Source organism: Amblyomma americanum, chromosome 5 (genome assembly GCF_052857255.1).
Source record: "Amblyomma americanum isolate KBUSLIRL-KWMA chromosome 5, ASM5285725v1, whole genome shotgun sequence".
Lineage (NCBI taxonomy): Eukaryota > Metazoa > Arthropoda > Arachnida > Ixodida > Ixodidae > Amblyomma > Amblyomma americanum.
This window is the reverse complement of record NC_135501.1, coordinates 45,357,425-45,381,404: the sequence shown is the minus strand read 5'-3', so window position 1 is coordinate 45,381,404 and position 23,980 is coordinate 45,357,425.

The following is a 23,980-nucleotide window of genomic DNA, read 5'->3' as shown; positions in this document are numbered from 1 at the left end:
TTCTCTAGCATGGAGTTTCTCCAACACAGAGTTTCTCCAGCGCAGAGTTTCTTCAAAGCGAAGTTTCTCCAACGCGGAGCTCCTCCAGCCCGGATTTTCTCCAGTGCGGAGTTTCTCCAGCGCGGAGTTTCTCTAGCACGGATTTTCACCAGCCCGGAGATGCTCCTGCGCGGAGTTTCTACAGCGCAGAGTATCTCCAGCGCGGAGTTTCACCAACGCGGAGTTTCTCCATCGCGGAGTGTATCCAGCCCGGAGTTTCTCCAGCGCGGAGTTTCTCCAACACCGAATTTCTCCAACACGGACTTTCTCCAGCACGGACTTTCTCCAGCGCGAAGTTTCTCCAACACGGAGTTTCTCCAGCGCGGAATTTCTCCAGCGCGGAGTTTCTCCAGCGCGGAGTTTCTCCAACACGGAGTTTCTCTAGTGCGGAGTTTCTCCAACACGTAGTTTCTCCAGCACGGACTTTCTCCAGCGCGCAGTTTCTTCAACGCGGAGTTTCTCCAACGCGGAGTTTCTCTATCGCGGAGTTTCTCCAACCCTGAGTTTCTCCAGCGCGGAGTTTCTCCAACATAGAGTTTCTTCAACACAGAGTTTATCCAACACAGAGTTTCTGCAGCGCGGAGTTTCTCCATCGTGGAGTTTCTCCAGCGCAGAGTTTCTCCAGCGCGGAGTTTCTCCTGTGCGGAGTATCTCAAACGCGGAGTTTCTCCGACACGAAGTTTCTCCAACACGGACTTTCTCCAGCATGGACTTTCTCCAGCGCGAAGTTTCTCGAGCGCGGAGTTTTTCGAACGCGGAGTTTCTCCAGCGCGGAGTTTCTCCAGCACGGAGAGTCTCCAACACGGAGTTTCTCCAACACGACGTTTCTCCAACACGGAGTTTCTCCAGCGCGGAATTACTCCAGAGCGGATTTTCTCCAGCGCAGAGTTTCTCCAGCGCGGAGTTTCTCCAACGCGGAGTTTCTCTAGCGCGGAGTTTCTCCAACCCAGTGTTTCTCCAGCGTGGAATTTCTCAAATGCGGAGTTTCTCCAGCGCGAAGTTTCTCCAGCGTGGAGTTTCTTCAGCGTGGAGTTTCTCCAGCGCGGTGTTTCTCCAACGAGGAGTTTCACCAACACGGAGTTTCTCCAACGCGGAGTGTCTCCAACGCGGAGTTTCTCAAATGCGGAGTTTCTCCAGCGCGGAGTTTATCCATCGCGCAGTTTATCCAACGCGGAGTTTCACCAAGGCGGAAATTTTCCAACGCGGACTTTCTCCAGCGCGCACTTTCTCCAGAGCGGAGTTTCTCCAGCATGGAGTTTCTCCAACACAGAGTTTCTCCAACACGGTCTTTCTCTAACACGGACTTTCTCCGACACAGACTTTCTCCAACACGGATATTCTCCAGCGCGGAGTTTCTTCAAAACGAAGTTTCTCCAAAACGGAGCTTCTCCAACGCGGACTTTCTCCAGCACGGAGTTAGTCCAGCGCTGAGTATCTCCAGCGCGGAGTTTCTCCTATACGGAGATTCTCCAACACGGATTTCTCCAGCGCGGAGTTTCTTCAAAACGAAGTTTCTCCAACGCGGAGTTTCTCGCGCGCGGAGTTTCTCCAGCGCGGAGTATCTCCAGCGCGGAGTTTCTCCAACACGGAGTTTCTCCAGCACGGAGTTTCTCCAACACGAATTTTCTCCAGCGCGGAGTTTCTCCAGCACAGAGTTTCTCCAACACGGAGTTTCTTCAACACGGAGTTTCTCCAACGCGGAGTTTCTCCAGCGCTGAGTATCTCCAGCGCGTAGTGTATCGAGCCCGGAGTTTCTCCAGCGCGGAGTTTCTGCAACACCGAGTTTCTCCAGCACGGACTTTCTCCAGCACGGACTTTCTCCAGCGCGGACTTTCTCCAGCGCGGAGTTTCTCCAGTGCGGAGTTTCTCCAGCATGGAGTGTCTCCAACACGGAGTTTCTCTAACACGGAGTTTCTCCTGCGCGGAATTTCTCCAACACGAAGTTTCTCCAACACGGAGTTTCTCCAGCGCGGAGTTTCTCCAGCGCGGAGCTTCTCCAACACGGAGTTCCTCCAACACAGAGTTTCTCCAGCGCGGAGTTTCTTCAAAGCGAAGTTTATCCAACGCGGAGTTCCTCCAGCCCGGAGTTTCTCCAGTGCGGAGTTTCTCCAGCGCGGAGTTTCTCTAGCACGGATTTTCTCCAGCCCGGAGATGCTCCTGCGCGGAGTTTCTCCAGCGCGGAGTATCTCCAGCGCGGAGTTTCTCCAACACGGAATTTCTCCAACACGGAGTTTCTCCAGCGCGAAATTTCTCCAGCGCGGAGTATCTCCAGCGCGGAGTTTCTCCAGCGCGGAGTTTCTCCAACCCTGAGTTTCTCCAGCGCGGAGTTTCTCCAACATGGAGTTTCTCCAACACGGAGTTTCTTCAACACGGATTTTCTACAATGCAGAGTTTCTCCAGCGCGGAGTATCTCCAGCGCGGAGTTTCTCCGACACGGAGTTTCTCCAGCGCGGGGTTTCTCCAGCACAGTTTCTCCAACACGGAGCTTCTCCAGCGCGGACTTTCTCCAGTGCGGAGTTTCTCCAGCGCGGAGTTTCTCCAGCGCGGAGTTTCTCCAAAACGGAGTTTCTCCAGTGCGGAGTTTCTCCAACACGTTGTTTCTCCAACACGGACTTTCTCAAACGCGGAGTTTCTCCAGCGCGGAGTTTCTCCAGCACAGAGTGTCTCCAACACAGAGTTTCTCCAACACGAAGTTTCTCCAGTACGGAGTTTCTCCAGCGCGGAGTTTCTTCAACATGGAGTTTCTTCAACACAGAGTTTCTCCAGCGCGGAGTTTCTCTAGCGTGGAGGTTCTCCAACCCGGAGTTTCTCCAAAGCGGAGTTTCTCCAGCGCGGAATATCTCCAGCGCGGAGTTTCTCCAACACGGATTTTCTCCAGCCCGGAGATGCTCCTGCGCGGAGTTTCTCCAGCGCGGAATATGTCCAGCGCGGAGTTTGTCCAACACGGAGTTTCTCCAACACGGAGTTTCTCCAGCGCGGAGTTTCTCGAGCGCGGAGTATCTCCAGCGCGGAGTTTCTCCAAGACGGAGTTTCTCCAACACGGAGTTTCTCCAACACGGATTTCTCCAGCGCGGAGTTTCTTCAAAGCGAAGTTTCACCAACGCGGAGTTTCTCCATTGCGGAGTGTATCCAGCCCGGAGTTTCTCCAACACGGACTTTCTAGAGCACGGACTTTCTCCAGCGCGAAGTTTCTCCAGCGCGGAGTTTCTCCAACGCGGAGTTTCTCCAGCGCGGAGTTTCTCCAGCACGGAGAGTCTCCAACACGGAGTTTCTCCAACACGAAGTTTCTCCAACACGGAGTTTTTCCAGCGCGGAATTTCTCCAGCGCGGAGTTTCTCCAGCGCGGAGTTTCTCCAACACGGAGTTTCTCCAGTGCGGAGTTTCTCCAACACGTAGTTTCTCCAACACGGACTTTCTCCAGCGCGCAGTTTCTTCAACGCGGAGTTTCTCCAACGCGGAGTTTCTCTATCGCGGAGTTTCTCCAACCCTGAGTTTCTCCAGCGTGGAGTTTCTCCAACATGGAGTTTCTTCAACACAGAGTTTCTCCAACACAGAGTTTCTGCTGCGCGGAGTTTCTCCATCGTGGAGTTTCTCCAGCGGAGTTTCTCCAGCGCGGAGTTTCTCCTGTGCGGAGTATCTCAAACGCGGAGTTTCTCCGACACGGAGTTTCTCCAGCGCGGAGTTTCTCCAGCGCGGAGCTTCTCCAACACGGAGTTCCTCCAACACAGAGTTTCTCCAGCGCGGAGTTTCTTCAAAGCGAAGTTTATCCAACGCGGAGTTCCTCCAGCCCGGAGTTTCTCCAGTGCGGAGTTTCTCCAGCGCGGAGTTTCTCTAGCACGGATTTTCTCCAGCCCGGAGATGCTCCTGCGCGGAGTTTCTCCAGCGCGGAGTATCTCCAGCGCGGAGTTTCTCCAACACGGAATTTCTCCAACACGGAGTTTCTCCAGCGCGAAATTTCTCCAGCGCGGAGTATCTCCAGCGCGGAGTTTCTCCAGCGCGGAGTTTCTCCAACCCTGAGTTTCTCCAGCGCGGAGTTTCTCCAACATGGAGTTTCTCCAACACGGAGTTTCTTCAACACGGATTTTCTCCAACGCAGAGTTTCTCCAGCGCGGAGTATCTCCAGCGCGGAGTTTCTCCGACGCGGAGTTTCTCCAGCGCGGGGTTTCTCCAGCACAGTTTCTCCAACACGAAGCTTCTCCAGCGCGGACTTTCTCCAGTGCGGAGTTTCTCCAGCGCGGAGTTTCTCCAGCGCGGAGTTTCTCCAAAACGGAGTTTCTCCAGTGCGGAGTTTCTCCAACACGTTGTTTCTCCAACACGGACTTTCTCCAACACGGACTTTCTCCAGCGCGGAGTTTCTCCTACACGGAATTTCTCCAGTGCGGAGTTTCTCCAACACGTAGTTTCTCAAACGCGGAGTTTCTCCAGCGCGGAGTTTCTCCAGCACAGAGTGTCTCCAACACAGTTTCTCCAACACGAAGTTTCTCCAGTACGGAGTTTCTCCAGCGCGGAGTTTCTCCAGCGCGGAGTTTCTTCAACATGGAGTTTCTTCAACACAGAGTTTCTCCAGCGCGGAGTTTCTCTAGCGTGGAGGTTCTCCAACCCGGAGTTTCTCCAAAGCGGAGTTTCTCCAACGCGGAGTATCTCCAGCGCGGAGTTTCTCCAACACGGATTTTCTCCAGCCCGGAGATGCTCCTGCGCGGAGTTTCTCCAGCGCGGAGTATGTCCAGCGCGCAGTTTCTCCAACACGGAGTTTCTCCAACACGGAGTTTCTCCAGCGCGGAGTTTCTCGAGCGCGGAGTATCTCCAGCGCGGAGTTTCTCCAAGACGGAGTTTCTCCAACACGGAGTTTCTCCAACACGGATTTCTCCAGCGCGGAGTTTCTTCAAAGCGAAGTTTCACCAACGCGGAGTTTCTCCATCGCGGAGTGTATCCAGCCCGGAGTTTCTCCAGCGCGGAGTTTCTCCAACACCGAGTTTCTCCAACACGGACTTTCTCCAGCGCGAAGTTTCTCCAGCGCGGAGTTTCTCCAACGCGGAGTTTCTCCAGCGCGGAGTTTCTGCAGCACGGAGAGTCTCCAACACGGAGTTTCTCCAACACGGAGTTTCTCCAACACGAAGTTTCTCCAACACGGAGTTTCTCCAGCGCGGAATTTCTCCAGCGCGGAGTTTCTCCAGCGCGGAGTTTCTCCAACACGGAGTTTATCCAGTGCGGAGTTTCTCCAACACGTAGTTTCTCCAACACGGACTTTCTCCAGCGCGCAGTTTCTTCAACGCGGAGTTTCTCCAACGCGGAGTTTCTCTATTGCGGAGTTTCTCCAACCCTGAGTTTCTCCAGCGCGGAGTTTCTCCAACATGGAGTTTCTTCAACACAGAGTTTCTCCAACACAGAGTTTCTGCTGCGCGGAGTTTCTCCATCGTGGAGTTTCTCCAGCGGAGTTTCTCCAGCGCGGAGTTTCTCCTGTGCGGAGTATCTCAAACGCGGAGTTTCTCCGACACGGAGTTTCTCCAGCGCGGAGTTTCTCCAGCGCGGAGTTTCTCCAACACCGAGTTTCTCCAACACGGACTTTCTCCAGCATGGACTTTCTCCAGCGCGAAGTTTCTCCAGCGCGGAGTTTTTCGAACGCGGAGTTTCTCCAGCGCGGAGTTTCTCCAGCACGGAGAGTCTCCAACACGGAGTTTCTCCAACACGAAGTTTCTCCAACACGGAGTTTCTCCAGCGCGGAATTACTCCAGCGCGGATTTTCTCCAGCGCAGAGTTTCTCCAGCGCGGAGTTTCTCCAGTGCGGAGTATCTCAAACGCGGAGTTTCTCCTGTGCAGAGGTTCTGTAGCGCAGAGTTTCTCCAGCGCGGAGTTTCGTCAAGGCGAAGTTTCTCCGACGCGGACTTTCTCAAACGCGGACTTTCTCCAGCGCGGACGTTCTCCAGCGCGGAGTTTCTCCTGCGCGGAGTTTCTCCAGCGTGGAATTTCTCAAATGCGGAGTTTCTCCAGCGCGAAGTTTCTCCAGCGTGGAGTTTCTTCAGCGTGGAGTTTCTCCAGCGCGGTGTTTCTCCAACGAGGAGTTTCACCAACACGGAGTTTCTCCAACGCGGAGTGTCTCCAACGCGGAGTTTCTCAAATGCGGAGTTTCTCCAGCGCGGAGTTTATCCATCGCGCAGTTTATCCAACCTGGAGTTTCACCAAGGCGGAATTTTTCCAACGCGGACTTTCTCCAGCGCGCACTTTCTCCAGAGCGGAGTTTCTCCAGCGCGGAGTTTCTCCAACACAGAGTTTCTCCAACACGGTCTTTCTCTAACACGGACTTTCTCCAACACAGACTTTCTCCAACACGGATATTCTCCAGCGCGGAGTTTCTTCAAAACGAAGTTTCTCCAACACGGAGCTTCTCGCGCGCGGAGTTTCTCCAGCGCGGAGTATCTCCAGCGCGGAGTTTCTCCAGCGCAGAGTTTCTCCAACGCTGAGTTTCTCCAGCACGGAGTTTCTCCAAAACGAATTTTCTTCAGAGCGGAGTTTCTCCAGCACAGAGTTTCTCCAACACGGAGTTTCTTTAACACGGAGTTTCTCCAACGCGGAGTTTCTCCAGCGCGGAGTTTCTCTAGCGTGGAGTTTCTCCAGAGCGGAGTTTATCCAGCGCGGAATTTCTCCAGCGCGGATTTTCTTCAAAGCGAAGTTTCCCCAACGCGGAGTTTCTCCTTCGCGGAGTGTATCCAGCCCGGAGTTTCTCCAGCGCGGAGTTTCTCCAACACCGAGTTTCTCCAACACGGACTTTCTCCAGCACGGACTTTCTCCAGCGCGAAATTTCTCCAGCGCGGAGTTTCTCCAACGCGGAGTTTCTCCAGCGCGGAGTTTCTCCAGCACGGAGAGTCTCCAACACGGAGTTTCTCCAACACGAAGTTTCTCCAACACGGAGTTTCCCCAGCGCGGAATTTCTCCAGCGCGGACTTTCTCCAGTGCGGAGTTTCTCCAGCGCGGAGTTTCTCCAGCGCGGAGTTTCTCCAACACGGAGTTTCTCCAAAGCGGAGTTTCTCCAGCGCGTAGTGTATCAAGCCCTGAGTTTCTCCAGCGCGGAGTTTCTCCAACACCGAGTTTCTCCAACACGGACTTTCTCCAGCAGGGACTATCTCCAGCGGGGTGGTTTTCCAACATGGACTTTCTTCAACACAGAGTTTTTTCAACACGGAGTTTCTCCAGCGCGGAGTTTCTCCAAAGCGGAGTTTCTCCAGCCCGGAGTTTATCCAGCGCGGATTATCTCCAGCGCGGAGTTTCTCCAAGACGGAGTTTCTTCAACACGGAATTTCTCCATCACGGATTTCTCCAGCGCGGAGTTTCTCAAAGCGAAGTTTCTCCAACGCGGAGTTTCTCCAACGCGGCGTTTCTCCAGCGCGGAGTGTATCCAGCCCGGAGTTTCTCCAGCGCGGAGTTTCTCCAACACGAACTTTCTCCAGCACGGACTTTCTCCAGTGCGGCGTTTCTCCAGCGCGGAGTTTCTCTAGCATGGAGTTTCTCCAACACAGAGTTTCTCCAGCGCAGAGTTTCTTCAAAGCGAAGTTTCTCCAACGCGGAGCTCCTCCAGCCCGGATTTTCTCCAGTGCGGAGTTTCTCCAGCGCGGAGTTTCTCTAGCACGGATTTTCACCAGCCCGGAGATGCTCCTGCGCGGAGTTTCTACAGCGCAGAGTATCTCCAGCGCGGAGTTTCACCAACGCGGAGTTTCTCCATCGCGGAGTGTATCCAGCCCGGAGTTTCTCCAGCGCGGAGTTTCTCCAACACCGAATTTCTCCAACACGGACTTTCTCCAGCACGGACTTTCTCCAGCGCGAAGTTTCTCCAACACGGAGTTTCTCCAGCGCGGAATTTCTCCAGCGCGGAGTTTCTCCAGCGCGGAGTTTCTCCAACACGGAGTTTCTCCAGTGCGGAGTTTCTCCAACACGTAGTTTCTCCAGCACGGACTTTCTCCAGCGCGCAGTTTCTTCAACGCGGAGTTTCTCCAACGCGGAGTTTCTCTATCGCGGAGTTTCTCCAACCCTGAGTTTCTCCAGCGCGGAGTTTCTCCAACATAGAGTTTCTTCAACACAGAGTTTATCCAACACAGAGTTTCTGCAGCGCGGAGTTTCTCCATCGTGGAGTTTCTCCAGCGCAGAGTTTCTCCAGCGCGGAGTTTCTCCTGTGCGGAGTATCTCAAACGCGGAGTTTCTCCGACACGGAGTTTCTCCAACACGGACTTTCTCCAGCATGGACTTTCTCCAGCGCGAAGTTTCTCGAGCGCGGAGTTTTTCGAACGCGGAGTTTCTCCAGCGCGGAGTTTCTCCAGCACGGAGAGTCTCCAACACGGAGTTTCTCCAACACGAAGTTTCTCCAACACGGAGTTTCTCCAGCGCGGAATTACTCCAGAGCGGATTTTCTCCAGCGCAGAGTTTCTCCAGCGCGGAGTTTCTCCAACGCGGAGTTTCTCTAGCGCGGAGTTTCTCCAACCCAGTGTTTCTCCAGCGTGGAATTTCTCAAATGCGGAGTTTCTCCAGCGCGAAGTTTCTCCAGCGTGGAGTTTCTTCAGCGTGGAGTTTCTCCAGCGCGGTGTTTCTCCAACGAGGAGTTTCACCAACACGGAGTTTCTCCAACGCGGAGTGTCTCCAACGCGGAGTTTCTCAAATGCGGAGTTTCTCCAGCGCGGAGTTTATCCATCGCGCAGTTTATCCAACGCGGAGTTTCACCAAGGCGGAAATTTTCCAACGCGGACTTTCTCCAGCGCGCACTTTCTCCAGAGCGGAGTTTCTCCAGCGTGGAGTTTCTCCAACACAGAGTTTCTCCAACACGGTCTTTCTCTAACACGGACTTTCTCCGACACAGACTTTCTCCAACACGGATATTCTCCAGCGCGGAGTTTCTTCAAAACGAAGTTTCTCCAAAACGGAGCTTCTCCAACGCGGACTTTCTCCAGCACGGAGTTAGTCCAGCGCTGAGTATCTCCAGCGCGGAGTTTCTCCTATACGGAGATTCTCCAACACGGATTTCTCCAGCGCGGAGTTTCTTCAAAACGAAGTTTCTCCAACGCGGAGTTTCTCGCGCGCGGAGTTTCTCCAGCGCGGAGTATCTCCAGCGCGGAGTTTCTCCAACACGGAGTTTCTCCAGCACGGAGTTTCTCCAACACGAATTTTCTCCAGCGCGGAGTTTCTCCAGCACGGAGTTTCTCCAACACGGAGTTTCTTCAACACGGAGTTTCTCCAACGCGGAGTTTCTCCAGCGCTGAGTATCTCCAGCGCGTAGTGTATCGAGCCCGGAGTTTCTCCAGCGCGGAGTTTCTGCAACACCGAGTTTCTCCAGCACGGACTTTCTCCAGCACGGACTTTCTCCAGCGCGGACTTTCTCCAGCGCGGAGTTTCTCCAGTGCGGAGTTTCTCCAGCATGGAGTGTCTCCAACACGGAGTTTCTCTAACACGGAGTTTCTCCTGCGCGGAATTTCTTCAACACGAAGTTTCTCCAACACGGAGTTTCTCCAGCGCGGAGTTTCTCCAGCGCGGAGCTTCTCCAACACGGAGTTCCTCCAACACAGAGTTTCTCCAGCGCGGAGTTTCTTCAAAGCGAAGTTTATCCAACGCGGAGTTCCTCCAGCCCGGAGTTTCTCCAGTGCGGAGTTTCTCCAGCGCGGAGTTTCTCTAGCACGGATTTTCTCCAGCCCGGAGATGCTCCTGCGCGGAGTTTCTCCAGCGCGGAGTATCTCCAGCGCGGAGTTTCTCCAACACGGAATTTCTCCAACACGGAGTTTCTCCAGCGCGAAATTTCTCCAGCGCGGAGTATCTCCAGCGCGGAGTTTCTCCAGCGCGGAGTTTCTCCAACCCTGAGTTTCTCCAGCGCGGAGTTTCTCCAACATGGAGTTTCTCCAACACGGAGCTTCTTCAACACGGATTTTCTCCAATGCAGAGTTTCTCCAGCGCGGAGTATCTCCAGCGCGGAGTTTCTCCGACACGGAGTTTCTCCAGCGCGGGGTTTCTCCAGCACAGTTTCTCCAACACGGAGCTTCTCCAGCGCGGACTTTCTCCAGTGCGGAGTTTCTCCAGCGCGGAGTTTCTCCAGCGCGGAGTTTCTCCAAAACGGAGTTTCTCCAGTGCGGAGTTTCTCCAACACGTTGTTTCTCCAACACGGACTTTCTCCAACACGGACTTTCTCCAGCGCGGAGTTTCTCCTACACGGAATTTCTCCAGTGCGGAGTTTCTCCAACACGTAGTTTCTCAAACGCGGAGTTTCTCCAGCGCGGAGTTGCTCCAGCACAGAGTGTCTCCAACACAGAGTTTCTCCAACACGAAGTTTCTCCAGTACGGAGTTTCTCCAGCGCGGAGTTTCTTCAACATGGAGTTTCTTCAACACAGAGTTTCTCCAGCGCGGAGTTTCTCTAGCGTGGAGGTTCTCCAACCCGGAGTTTCTCCAAAGCGGAGTTTCTTCAGCGCGGAATATCTCCAGCGCGGAGTTTCTCCAACACGGATTTTCTCCAGCCCGGAGATGCTCCTGCGCGGAGTTTCTCCAGCGCGGAATATGTCCAGCGCGGAGTTTGTCCAACACGGAGTTTCTCCAACACGGAGTTTCTCCAGCGCGGAGTTTCTCGAGCGCGGAGTATCTCCAGCGCGGAGTTTCTCCAAGACGGAGTTTCTCCAACACGGAGTTTCTCCAACACGGATTTCTCCAGCGCGGAGTTTCTTCAAAGCGAAGTTTCACCAACGCGGAGTTTCTCCATTGCGGAGTGTATCCAGCCCGGAGTTTCTCCAACACGGACTTTCTCCAGCACGGACTTTCTCCAGCGCGAAGTTTCTCCAGCGCGGAGTTTCTCCAACGCGGAGTTTCTCCAGCGCGGAGTTTCTCCAGCACGGAGAGTCTCCAACACGGAGTTTCTCCAACACGAAGTTTCTCCAACACGGAGTTTTTCCAGCGCGGAATTTCTCCAGCGCGGAGTTTCTCCAGCGCGGAGTTTCTCCAACACGGAGTTTCTCCAGTGCGGAGTTTCTCCAACACGTAGTTTCTCCAACACGGACTTTCTCCAGCGCGCAGTTTCTTCAACGCGGAGTTTCTCCAACGCGGAGTTTCTCTATCGCGGAGTTTCTCCAACCCTGAGTTTCTCCAGCGCGGAGTTTCTCCAACATGGAGTTTCTTCAACACAGAGTTTCTCCAACACAGAGTTTCTGCTGCGCGGAGTTTCTCCATCGTGGAGTTTCTCCAGCGGAGTTTCTCCAGCGCGGAGTTTCTCCTGTGCGGAGTATCTCAAACGCGGAGTTTCTCCGACACGGAGTTTCTCCAGCGCGGAGTTTCTCCAGCGCGGAGTTTCTCCAACACCGAGTTTCTCCAACACCGAGTTTCTCCAACACGGACTTTCTCCAGCATGGACTTTCTCCAGCGCGAAGTTTCTCCAGCGCGGAGTTTTTCGAACGCGGAGTTTCTCCAGCGCGGAGTTTCTCCAGCACGGAGAGTCTCCAACACGGAGTTTCTCCAACACGAAGTTTCTCCAACACGGAGTTTCTCCAGCGCGGAATTACTCCAGCGCGGATTTTCTCCAGCGCAGAGTTTCTCCAGCGCGGAGTTTCTCCAGTGCGGAGTATCTCAAACGCGGAGTTTCTCCTGTGCAGAGGTTCTGTAGCGCAGAGTTTCTCCAGCGCGGAGTTTCGTCAAGGCGGAGTTTCTCCGACGCGGACTTTCTCAAACGCGGACTTTCTCCAGCGCGGACGTTCTCCAGCGCGGAGTTTCTCCAACACGGATTTTCTCCAGCCCGGAGATGCTCCTGCGCGGAGTTTCTCCAGCGCGGAATATGTCCAGCGCGGAGTTTGTCCAACACGGAGTTTCTCCAACACGGAGTTTCTCCAGCGCGGAGTTTCTCGAGCGCGGAGTATCTCCAGCGCGGAGTTTCTCCAAGACGGAGTTTCTCCAACACGGAGTTTCTCCAACACGGATTTCTCCAGCGCGGAGTTTCTTCAAAGCGAAGTTTCACCAACGCGGAGTTTCTCCATTGCGGAGTGTATCCAGCCCGGAGTTTCTCCAACACGGACTTTCTCCAGCACGGACTTTCTCCAGCGCGAAGTTTCTCCAGCGCGGAGTTTCTCCAACGCGGAGTTTCTCCAGCGCGGAGTTTCTCCAGCACGGAGAGTCTCCAACACGGAGTTTCTCCAACACGAAGTTTCTCCAACACGGAGTTTTTCCAGCGCGGAATTTCTCCAGCGCGGAGTTTCTCCAGCGCGGAGTTTCTCCAACACGGAGTTTCTCCAGTGCGGAGTTTCTCCAACACGTAGTTTCTCCAACACGGACTTTCTCCAGCGCGCAGTTTCTTCAACGCGGAGTTTCTCCAACGCGGAGTTTCTCTATCGCGGAGTTTCTCCAACCCTGAGTTTCTCCAGCGCGGAGTTTCTCCAACATGGAGTTTCTTCAACACAGAGTTTCTCCAACACAGAGTTTCTGCTGCGCGGAGTTTCTCCATCGTGGAGTTTCTCCAGCGGAGTTTCTCCAGCGCGGAGTTTCTCCTGTGCGGAGTATCTCAAACGCGGAGTTTCTCCGACACGGAGTTTCTCCAGCGCGGAGTTTCTCCAGCGCGGAGTTTCTCCAACACCGAGTTTCTCCAACACGGACTTTCTCCAGCATGGACTTTCTCCAGCGCGAAGTTTCTCCAGCGCGGAGTTTTTCGAACGCGGAGTTTCTCCAGCGCGGAGTTTCTCCAGCACGGAGAGTCTCCAACACGGAGTTTCTCCAACACGAAGTTTCTCCAACACAGAGTTTCTCCAGCGCGGAATTACTCCAGCGCGGATTTTCTCCAGCGCAGAGTTTCTCCAGCGCGGAGTTTCTCCAGTGCGGAGTATCTCAAACGCGGAGTTTCTCCTGTGCAGAGGTTCTGTAGCGCAGAGTTTCTCCAGCGCGGAGTTTCGTCAAGGCGGAGTTTCTCCGACGCGGACTTTCTCAAACGCGGACTTTCTCCAGCGCGGACGTTCTCCAGCGCGGAGTTTCTCCAGCGCGGAGTTTCTCCAGCGTGGAATTTCTCAAATGCGGAGTTTCTCCAGCGCGAAGTTTCTCCAGCGTGGAGTTTCTTCAGCGTGGAGTTTCTCCAGCGCGGTGTTTCTCCAACGAGGAGTTTGACCAACACGGAGTTTCTCCAACGCGGAATGTCTCCAACGCGGATTTTCTCAAATGCGGAGTTTCTCCAGCGCGGAGTTTATCCATCGCGCAGTTTATCCAACGCGGAGTTTCACCAAGGCGGAATTTTTCCAACGCGGACTTTCTCCAGCGCGCACTTTCTCCAGAGCGGAGTTTCTCCAGCGCGGAGTTTCTCCAACACAGAGTTTCTCCAACACGGTCTTTCTCTAACACGGACTTTCTCCAACACAGACTTTCTCCAACACGGATATTCTCCATCGCGGAGTTTCTTCAAAACGAAGTTTCTCCAACACGGAGCTTCTCGCGCGCGGAGTTTCTCCAGCGCGGAGTATCTCCAGCGCGGAGTTTCTCCAGCGCAGAGTTTCTCCAACGCTGAGTTTCTCCAGCACGGAGTTTCTCCAAAACGAATTTTCTCCAGCGCGGAGTTTCTCCAGCACAGAGTTTCTCCAACACGGAGTTTCTTTAACACGGAGTTTCTCCAACGCGGAGTTTCTCCAGCGCTGAGTATCTCCAGCGCGTAGTGTATCGAGCCCGGAGTTTCTCCAGCGCGGAGTTTCTGCAACACCGAGTTTCTCCAGCACGGACTTTCTCCAGCACGGACTTTCTCCAGCGCGGACTTTCTCCAGCGCGGAGTTTCTCCAACGCGGAGTTTCTCCAGCGCGGAGTTTCTCCAGCACAGATTGTCTCCAACATGGAGTTTCTCAAACACGAACTTTCTCCAGCACGGAGTTTCTCCAGCGCGGAGTTTCTCTAGCGTGAAGTTTCTCCAGAGCGGAGTTTATCCAGCGCGGAATTTCTACAGCGCGGATTTTCTTCAAAGCGAAGTTTCACCAACGCGGAGTTTCTCCTTCGCGGAGTGTATCCAGCCCGGAGTTTCTCCAGCGCGGAGTTTCTCCTACACCGAGTTTCTCCAACAACGAGTTTCTCCAACACTGACTTTCTCCAGCCCAGACTTTCTCCAGCGCGGACTTTCTCCAACGCGGAGTTTCTCCAGCGCGGAGTTTCTCCAGTACGGAGTTTCTCCAGCACGGACTTTCTCCAGCGTGGTGTTTCTCCAACATGGACTTTCTTCAACACAGAGTTTCTTCAACACGGAGTTTCTCCAGCGCGGAGTTTCTACCTCGCGGAGTTTCTCCAGCGCGGAGTTTCTCTAGCGCGGAGTTTCTCCAACCCTGAGTTTCTCCAGCGCGGAGTTTCTCCAACATGGAGTTTCTTCAACACAGAGTTCCTTCAACACGGAGTTTCTCCATCGTGGAGTTTCTCCAGCGCAGAGTTTCTCCAGCGCGGGGTTTCTTCAGTGCGGAGTATCTCAAACGCAGAGTTTCTCATGTGCGGAGGTTCTCTAGCGCGGAGTTTCTCCAGCGCGGAGTTTCTCCAACACGGAGTTTCTCAAACACGGATTTCTCCAGCGCGGAGTTTCTTCAAAGCGAAGTTTCACCAAAGCGGAGTTTCTCCATCGCGGAGTGTATCCAGCCCGGAGTTTCTGCAGCGTGGAATTTCTCCAACACCGAGTTTTTCCAACTCGGAGTTTCTCTAACACGGACTTTCTCCAGCGCGGAGTTTCTCCAGCGCGGAGTTTCTCCAAGGCGGTGTTTCTCCAACGCGGAGTGTCTCCAACGCGGAGTTTCTCAAATGCGGAGTTTCTCCAAAACGAAGTTTCTCCGAAACGAAGTTTCTCCAGCACGGACTTTCTCTACCGCGAAGTTTCTCTACTGCGAAGTTTCTCCAGCGCGGAGTGTCTCCAGCGCGGAGTACCCGATCCAAACGCACGACAGAAATTCCTGTCGCGCATCTGTCGCGCGACAAAATTTTGTGTCGCAAGACAAGCTTTCTTGTCGTGCTATGTGTCGCGCGACAAAGGGTCGTGTCGTGGCTTCTGTAGCGCGACAAAAACCTCTGCAGTGGGGTTTGTCGCAAGACAGACATTTCTGCTGCCGCTTGTCGTGCGACAAAGGTATCTGTCGCAGGCTTTGTCGCGCGACAGACATCTGTCGCAGGTACTGTCGTGCGACAGAGAGAGTCGTGCCGCACGACAGAGCTGCGTGCCTCGACAGAGCTACCTGTCGTGGGTTCACCCGCGCGACAGAAGTGCCTGTCGTGGGTTCTGTCGCGCGGCACGACTTTGTCGCGCGACAGAGCCCGCGACAGGCACTTTTGTCGCGCCCACGACAGGCAACAGCGCCGCCTGTTGTGGGTTCAGCGGCGCGACAGACTTGTAGCACGCCTCTTTTAGCGCGACAGAGGTGTATGCCGCGGGTTCTGTCGCGGCGCGACAGATTCCTCTCGTGATTCCTGTCGAGGGACTGTTCGAACCCGACCGCGGCGGCTGCGTTTTTATGGAGGAAAAACGCTAAGGCGCCCGTGTGCTGTGCGATGTCAGTGCACGTTAAAGATCCCCAGGTGGTCGAAATTATTCCGGAGCCCTCCACTACGGCACCTATTCTTCCTTTCTTTCACTCCCTCCTTTATCCCTTCCCTTGCGGCGCGGTTCAGGTGTACAAAGATATATGAGACAGATACTGCACCATTTCCTTTCCCCAAAAACCAATTATATATGTCGAGGGACTGTACTGCTTTGCTGCAGATTTGTCACAATGCTGTCACTGCGGATTCAGAGCTCAAATTCATCAATGAGGACGTGTCAAAAAGTTTTGTACTACAGAAATAAATTGTCTAAAAAATTCATATATGTAAATGGGTCTAAAAATTAACATGCTGCTAACTCAGTTTGTGAAGGAACAGCAGTTTAGAATTGGTTGTGAGACACTGGAAGTGGTAAGGGAATAAGTCTATTTTGGGCTGGTATAACTGCAAATCTGGACCATATATGAGTGTGAATTTAAAAAATGAGAATGGGGCATGTTTGACAGGTATATACTCAGATAAATTTAGCTTTATAACAATCTCACGTGAAATATTTTATAGCTAGCTGTACATTCCTACCGGTGCTCACCTGTGGGGCAGAAACATGAAGGCTAATCAAAAGGGTCCAACCAACTTAACTTGAGAACAATACAGAGAGCTGCATGGAAAGAAAAATAATATGTGTGTACTGATAAAGGACAGGAAGACAACAGAGTGAATCAGAGAACAAATGTGGATAATTGACAGCCTAGTGGAAATCTAGAGGAAATAGGCTTGAGGCATGTGATGCGAAGGCAAGATGACATGGTCATTAAGGGTAACGGATTCGGTTATAAGAGAAGGCAAGTGTATTTGGCAGAAAGTTCGGTGGGTGGGTTATATTAAGAATTGTGCGCAGAAAGATAGCTGTGGCTGGCACAGGATGAGGTTAAGTGGAGAGATATATGGGAGAGGCCTTCGTCCTGCAGCAGGCATATACGCAACATACATGTTATCATCAGGACTATAGTGATTCATTGTAATAATTTGGTGAATCGATCCACCATATGATCTAGGTTTTACAGAGGATTCGCAAAGTGCTGCATTCAATGGCTAGGTTTAAGTATGCAATGGGCCTGTAGGTGCCAATTTTCTATTCCTTAGCCCATTCCTTATGGCTGCCAAATAACTGGCACCCTTGAAGAGCATGATGATGTTCCTTGAAAATGCATCTCATTTATGAGCAGTGGGACTGTCATTGTCATGCCTTTCTGCCACTGATGCTCTCTACAGCATCGAATTGGTAACTGGTCCACACAATGCAAAATCAGTGCCCTCCAAATAGTGCTTATATTTTGGCACGCAAAGCTCTGCACTAAGCAGCACTGAGATACTGTTGTTGGAGCTGCATGACTGTTATATCTCCAGGAAAAGTTGCCAGTCTTCCCCAAGTGAGTTGCATAGCCAGGCATGACTGCTCACTGCAGGCCACCTTGCAGTTGTGCATTCTAGCACCAGATCAGTATTGTTGGGACAGTAAGTAGGCACAGAAATTATTTATTGTCAGGGCCTTATAACACAGAAAATCCAAACCTTACTCAAGGTCACAGTGAACATAACCCTCGTCATCTGCAGAAAATTCAATATGAACACCAAACAAAATGCTGTTCTTACAACTGCTCATGGGTGAAGTTCTCAGCATTATACAGTCAACAACCTACTTCAACCAACCACCATAGGCACCAGCTGCACTGACTAGATATTTGCACAATGCACATGTGGAAAACAAAAACTGTGTTTGTTATAGTTATACTTCACCTATCAAATTCAATTGTTGTCTTAGGTGATGGCAAAAAATAGTCACAGAAAAACAAGGAAACAGTGGTGAACTTACTAACAATGCTTGGTGATTACACATGGCAAAAAATACGTACAGAGCAGCACTCATGCATTCCTGTACTCGGGTAGTCGAAGTGTAGAACATTACATCACAACTTTTGCGGTATAATCACTTCAAAACCAAAACTGTAATCTACAAATTATGCATGCGGCAAAATGCCATATGCATATGACAATATGTATGCACTGCCAAAGAAGTAATCGTATTTCAGAAACACAAACTAATTGCGCAGGAATAATACAAAATGCTGGTTACATGTGTGGTAACTACACCTGAGGTAAACTAAACACATTTTCTGGTAACAAAGAGGAAAAATTGATGACAGCATGTCCTTGCTAAGAACTTGTTGGAGCCAGCAATGGTTTCTAAGGAGTCTGCAGAAAGGCCAGGGGGCCAACAGGCAGGAGACACGGCCACAAAGGGAGGAATCAGATGGATCCTTGCAATATGGTACTTCATGTAAATGAGACCTCTGAGCAAAAGAGCAATGCATACACACTAAAAACAGCTGGCTTGTAGAAACTGCACTACCTGGTTCGAAGTTATCCTTGACCAGTGCCACCATATCTTTGCATGAATGACAAAGACAAAGATGCAGCAGAATATGAAAAGCGTAGAGAGGAAATTCTGAGTTCTGCGTCACCAAGAGTAGCACAGCCATAACTTTAGTGGTTTGTTTTGTGGTTAAGAGTAGCACTAAAAGTAGGTTCTGACTCTGTTACATATCACTTTAGGTGGGGTTACTTCTATGCCTGGCAATTACCTATTAATGACCCTCGCTGATCAAGCACCAGCAAGGACTGACTGTACAGCTGTGTGCTGAATCAATGTCATGTCTGTGTGTACGGCTTGCACTGAGCAACAGCATGACACAGAAACACTATTTTGGCAGGTGCAATCTCTTGCATTGGATCATATCAGGCATAGTATGCAAAATATTTGGCAAACTATGCTGGGTACCAAGGCCAGAGCAGTAGCCAAATGGTTTCAGTATCCATCTTGAATGTGACGGGTGCATGGTTCAATCCCCTATGGCATTCAGTACGGACCGGCATAAGATGCCAGGCACCTATACCACAGCAGTGGAAAAGTGGTTTAAACATCTGCCTTATATGCAAGAGCTAGGTGTGCAGCTCAATCCCTACTGGCAATGAGTACACATTGGTATAAGCTGACTGCTAATGGAAAAGCAATGGGTCTACACCTGGTCTGGTGATCTGCTCTTCAGGGGTGAAATGCTCGGAAAATGAATCTTCGACGCCACCTTACGCTATGGCACTCTTTGGCCAAGACGCCCTTGCGCTATAGGAAAACATCATCGTCATCATGACAAGCAGCTCCAGCCGAGCACATTTTCTTAACCAAAAGCACCCCTATTCGCTTATTTAAATTGGCTTCCCCGATGGCTCAGTGGTTATGATCCTCGGCTGCTGACCCTAACGACATGGATTTGATCCGAGCCACAGCAGTTGCATTTCGATGGAGGAAAAATGCTTCAGGCCAGTGTACTGTGCAATCTCTGTGCACGTCAAAGAACCCTAAATGGTTGAAATTTCCAGAGCCCTCCACTATGGCATCCTTTCTAGCCTAAGTCGCTTAGGGACATTAAACAGCACAGAACCAAACCACAAAACCTATATGAATAGAGAAAAAGGTCTAGGAAAAAATATGTCACAATTATTAAACCTTCGCATAGCATGTATTTGTGTGTGCAGATTTCAAATATGCCATTTAACCTCATGTAAACAAAGTCCTAGTGAACGCATATGTTATGTAAATTTTTGTCACAAGCTTTGAGGAAATTTTGCTGCAAGGATTTTGCTAAAATGCATGGCACTGGCTTCCCCTGACAACATGGAATGCAGCAAGAGTAAAATTAATACTGCATAATACAAATTGAGCTCTAAAGTTTTTAAAGTTGTTGTTATTTAAACAGCATATTTGTAATTATCATTCAAATTATATGTTCTTTTAAGGCTTCAAAAATGTGACTCCAGTAATATAATTTTTAGGCCTCTATTCTTTATTTAAAGTTGGCAGTACCAAGGTACTGAAATCCTTCTTTCACTCAATCTATGTTGTAATTGTTCGCAATATCGCAAACATAAGAAACATTCTCCATTTCAAGCAACACACACTGGGCAGCAACATCATCAGATGAGCACAGACAGAGATTTCGACTCGCAGGAGCACGCTTACAGGGGTGCATGTACGTGACATTTCGGAAGACTGGCTGGCAGATTACCAACTCTTGGCACACGAGTGCAACCTTTTGGCCATTTATGTTGAAAGAGCAGATGTCTATCACAAGGCAGTAAATGCCATTAGTCAACCTCACACAGTAAGAACAAGTTTTTTCAGGCCTATTGTATTGAGTACTGTGAATGGTGATGCCATTTATCTCTACTCGAGCATAATGTGACATGACAGGCACTTCTCCATACTGAGTAATGAACATTCCGGTGACGGCGTCCTCCAGGTGCATCGATCGCAGTGGTGCTCCTAGCACATGTGCACCAGTTCTTTGCATGTCACGAACCATTAACATTTTGTTTTTTCTCTGCAAGAGAGTTGATGACAGGCCCACAAACCTATTTGCATTTTTGAGCCACATTTTCATCATGCAACGCTCCGCCACCTGCAATGGCACACCTTTTGCGGCTGTAACATGTCTTACCAGTTGCCCATTTCCATTTTCAAATGGAAATGTGGAGGTTCCCCACAGAGGCCCAAACATTTCCACACTTTTAGCAAGATGCAGCAATTGATGCACATTAAATGAGGCATTGCTTTTTCCGTACAGAAAGGAAAACCTGTTCACAAATAATGACAGCAGTTGCTCTGCTTCAGTGAGGTGAACACTACTCACGGAGGTCTGAATCAGCAGAAAAATGCCTTGACACAACAATGAAAAATGATTTAGGTGCCTTTCAGGGATCAGATCCCTTAAGCAAGGGAGAGCATAATACAGTAACCAGAACATCCACTCAGTGGCCTTCCAATTTTTACGCTCTGAAATTGGTCTAGGCAATCGGCAGAACTTAATCGGAGGCTTCAGTTGCTGAATGCGATGCTCGAGTTCATGAACATGCCTGCCAATATAAAAAGGCTTTCCAACAGCAGTCAGCCATATCTCGGTTACTTGTTGCGTTACCCCCTCAAGAACACAGTGCATATAATCGGGTGGCAGACCCCACACAAGATTGAAGCCTTGGAGGCTCACAAGTGGAGAAAGTCCTTTCACCCCACGCACGGTCTGGCGCTGTCTGTGGGCAGACTGCATGTCTTGACGCATGTTAGTGTGCGTGCGTGGCGCTGCTGGCTCAGCTCCTTGGATATACCGAATCGTGCCTGCAAGAGACAGGCACAGGAATTAAGCACTTACAAAACTACAGCATCATGATGCAAAAACAGAACAGATGACTGCAAAAGAGCGAACGCAGTTGTCTGCTTTCCTTCCATTATGCCTGTGTACATTCTCTGCTGTGACTTCATTGTGAGTATAGACAACCAGGCTATCATAATCAATAAAATCATAGCAGCTGCTAAAGTAAAATAAAACCTCAGTAAATATGAATACACGATTGCCTGTGCTACAACATTGACTCACAATCAATGGAATAACAAAATTCTCTGTCATGCAGTGCACTACAGCCACTTTATATAAAGGGCTCTGAAACACCTTCCGAGGAGAGTGCATCAACTCGCTCAATCAGTGCACTGTGTTTTCACGAAAACCTGACCCAAAATTACACTTCTACACGCAGCATAAAATTGACGAGACCTTCCCGCCGACTTTTTCATGTTCGCATCCTCCTCCATTGCCTGCACCTGCATATGAAAGTTGAGAGCTGACTATTGGTTACATTCTTTGAGACATCAGGCCGCTATCGTGACCACAGCCACTAAGCCGTGCAGCTCCGGCAGGTCAGGAAGCTCCGCTCCCAGAATTGGGGTCGGTGGAGGAGCGTCGACCTTCCAGCATACAAAAAGTGATGAGAGGAGAGGAAAAAGTGCGAAGACGCTGAAAGTTTAGATTTCAACTACAGATAACTCGGCTTCTACAAAGCGCATTAAAAATATTCTTGCTGGGCAATACTCGTGAAGCAGCGTGTTTTAACATCCCAGGCATACCGCAACTTTATTAGAGCCCCTTTAAATATGTGCACTGCTATATCACAGTACTAAATTTGTCACCAGCCCGTTTATGAGGCTTCAATGCCATGCATCAGGGCCATGTGTACTACATGAAGCTTTTTGAGATGCCTTAAACACGAAAACAATGCTAGCAGTGCAAGACTGCAATCATGGTAAGTATCTTGTGTCCTGCCTTATGTCAAAGGATGTTGTATCTAGATCTTCAATGTCAGACTATACACAACCAGTAAATTGCACACCCTGCAATAATGAAAACTTAATATTCAAGGAGCAATGACAGGATGAAGTCAACTTGCATTAATAAGCATTTTCAATACATGTTACTTCTCATGACATGGACTTTGTTTCTGAGCCTCATAATGCTACTAGTAAGTGTGAAGAGAAGTGTACAAGAGCAGATGCCACGATATCAGGCACTGTGCATACAAATGATTATGTTGCCAATGCCACTCACGCAGGTGGCTGCCTCGCACAAATTACACGTACCTGTGCCATGAACAAACAGTGCTAAAACAATAAAATTACAAGGTTTTAAAATATGACAAAATACTGATGTACAGGTTAAGCAAGCTATGACGCTCAGCATACAATACAAAGAACCCTTAGTTTAAAAGCATTTGGTAGACCACAATGCAAGCTAATATGAATACAAGCCCGATTCCCCAAAATGAATGGCTTACCATCGACAGGAGTTCCCTTCTGCAGGCACCAGGAGCACCCGAAATATCCATTGAACTGCTTCATGTTAAGCAAAGATGCCCTGGCTGGCGAGTCGACACAGCAGCATGCCACAGTCAGTCTAGACAGCACAGTTTCAGAGGCATGCTTCCACACTATGGTGCCAATGTCATTAAACGCCTTGACAAACGCCTTCATAAATAGATGTTGAGGAGGATGGGTCTTCGCAAACCACAGTGCCCCCACAATTACATTACGGAACCGAATGTTGAAAGGCAGCTCATTTATGAGTAGTTGAACAGGCCATACACTAGCCTTACTGGATTTAAAAACAGGTGATCCATCTGTGTTCATAGTGACTGTCAGGTCACTCCATTTTGCCTTCAGTTGGCTTCTTGTGCTTCGATAGAGCCGCCCATCTGTGATATCTGCATACATGGAAGGTACAGTCGAGGCCATTTGCTTCAAGCGGTGAAACAGTAACCCAGAGTACTGTGAAACGATGTCGTAGATTTGCTCCTTCAGGTTGAAAATTAGAAAGAAATCGCCTCTTGCTATCAGCCGCCGCACCGTCTGCGTGGTGTTGCAATGCATGCATGTGAATGTGTGTGTTGTTTCCTTCCTCCCTTTGCTTCCAAAGTAGCCAAAGCATACCTGGCAAAAGAAGTGGACCTGAAGGGAATCCATTTCAGTCTCCCACATCTTCCTAAGCATGTGTGTGGTGTCAGGCAACACGTCACTGCCACAAAGCGTGTTGATGAGCTTCAACAGCCCCTCTACTTGGGTCCAAGAGAGGCCTGCGTGCACAACGTACGTCAAAATTAGAAGGATGGCCTGTGCTTTGTTTATGGCCCTATTGGGCAGGGTTTCTTTTGCACATTCTTCGAAATAACGTCTGAAGTTTTCATCACGTTCTCTGAATGACGCTGGCTCTTCTTCGTTCGGGGGGCCCCCCTCGCCACTCTCGCCCGCCTCACTGAAAGATGCCCATTCATCTGTGTTGGGAGTGCCGCCTTCGCTACGCTCGCCGACGTCAGTGAACGATGTCGACTCGCCTGAGTTTGGAGGGCTGTCTTCGGCACTCCCGCCTACATCGCTGACCGACGCCATCTCGTCTTCGTTCGCAGGGTGGCCGTTGTTGCACAATTCCACTGGTTTTGATCCGACAGGGTGATCGACATCGCCGATTGCCTGTTCGTGGCAATCAAAAAAATCGTCAGGCGCTTCACTGCCATCAACACAGCTAGTATCGTCTCCTGAGTGGCTGGAACTGTCTGAACATCGGCTTCCGTGCGCATGGTCGGACTCGTCGCCTTGTGTCGCACTATCCACGTTGCTAGCGTGAGCGCGTCGAGCTCTCTTCAGCTCATCGTTGTACGCCGTCTGCCTCGGCACATCCCACGGCTGCCCGGGCTCCAAGTACTGACGGTACCGCTTGCGACGAGGAGTACTCATCGCTGTACGTACGAGGGGCAAAAGTGTTTGCGGTGCTGCCGGCCTCACGTTGGTTGGATGCGACTGCTCGCCAGGAAGAAAAGTGAACACGACCAAACCTAAATATAAACGGATTGGATTGGGTTGGATTGTGGAGGGCTCACTCGTTTGCTCTGTGTTGAACCTTCTAAACGAGCTCTAGTCCACCGTGGCTGGAATCGAACACGAGTGCTCAGTCCTCCTCTCAGTATCGAGCGCAGTGAACCGACACCTCAGGTGTCGTTTGATTTGAACCATTAAGCCATATACCGTGGCGG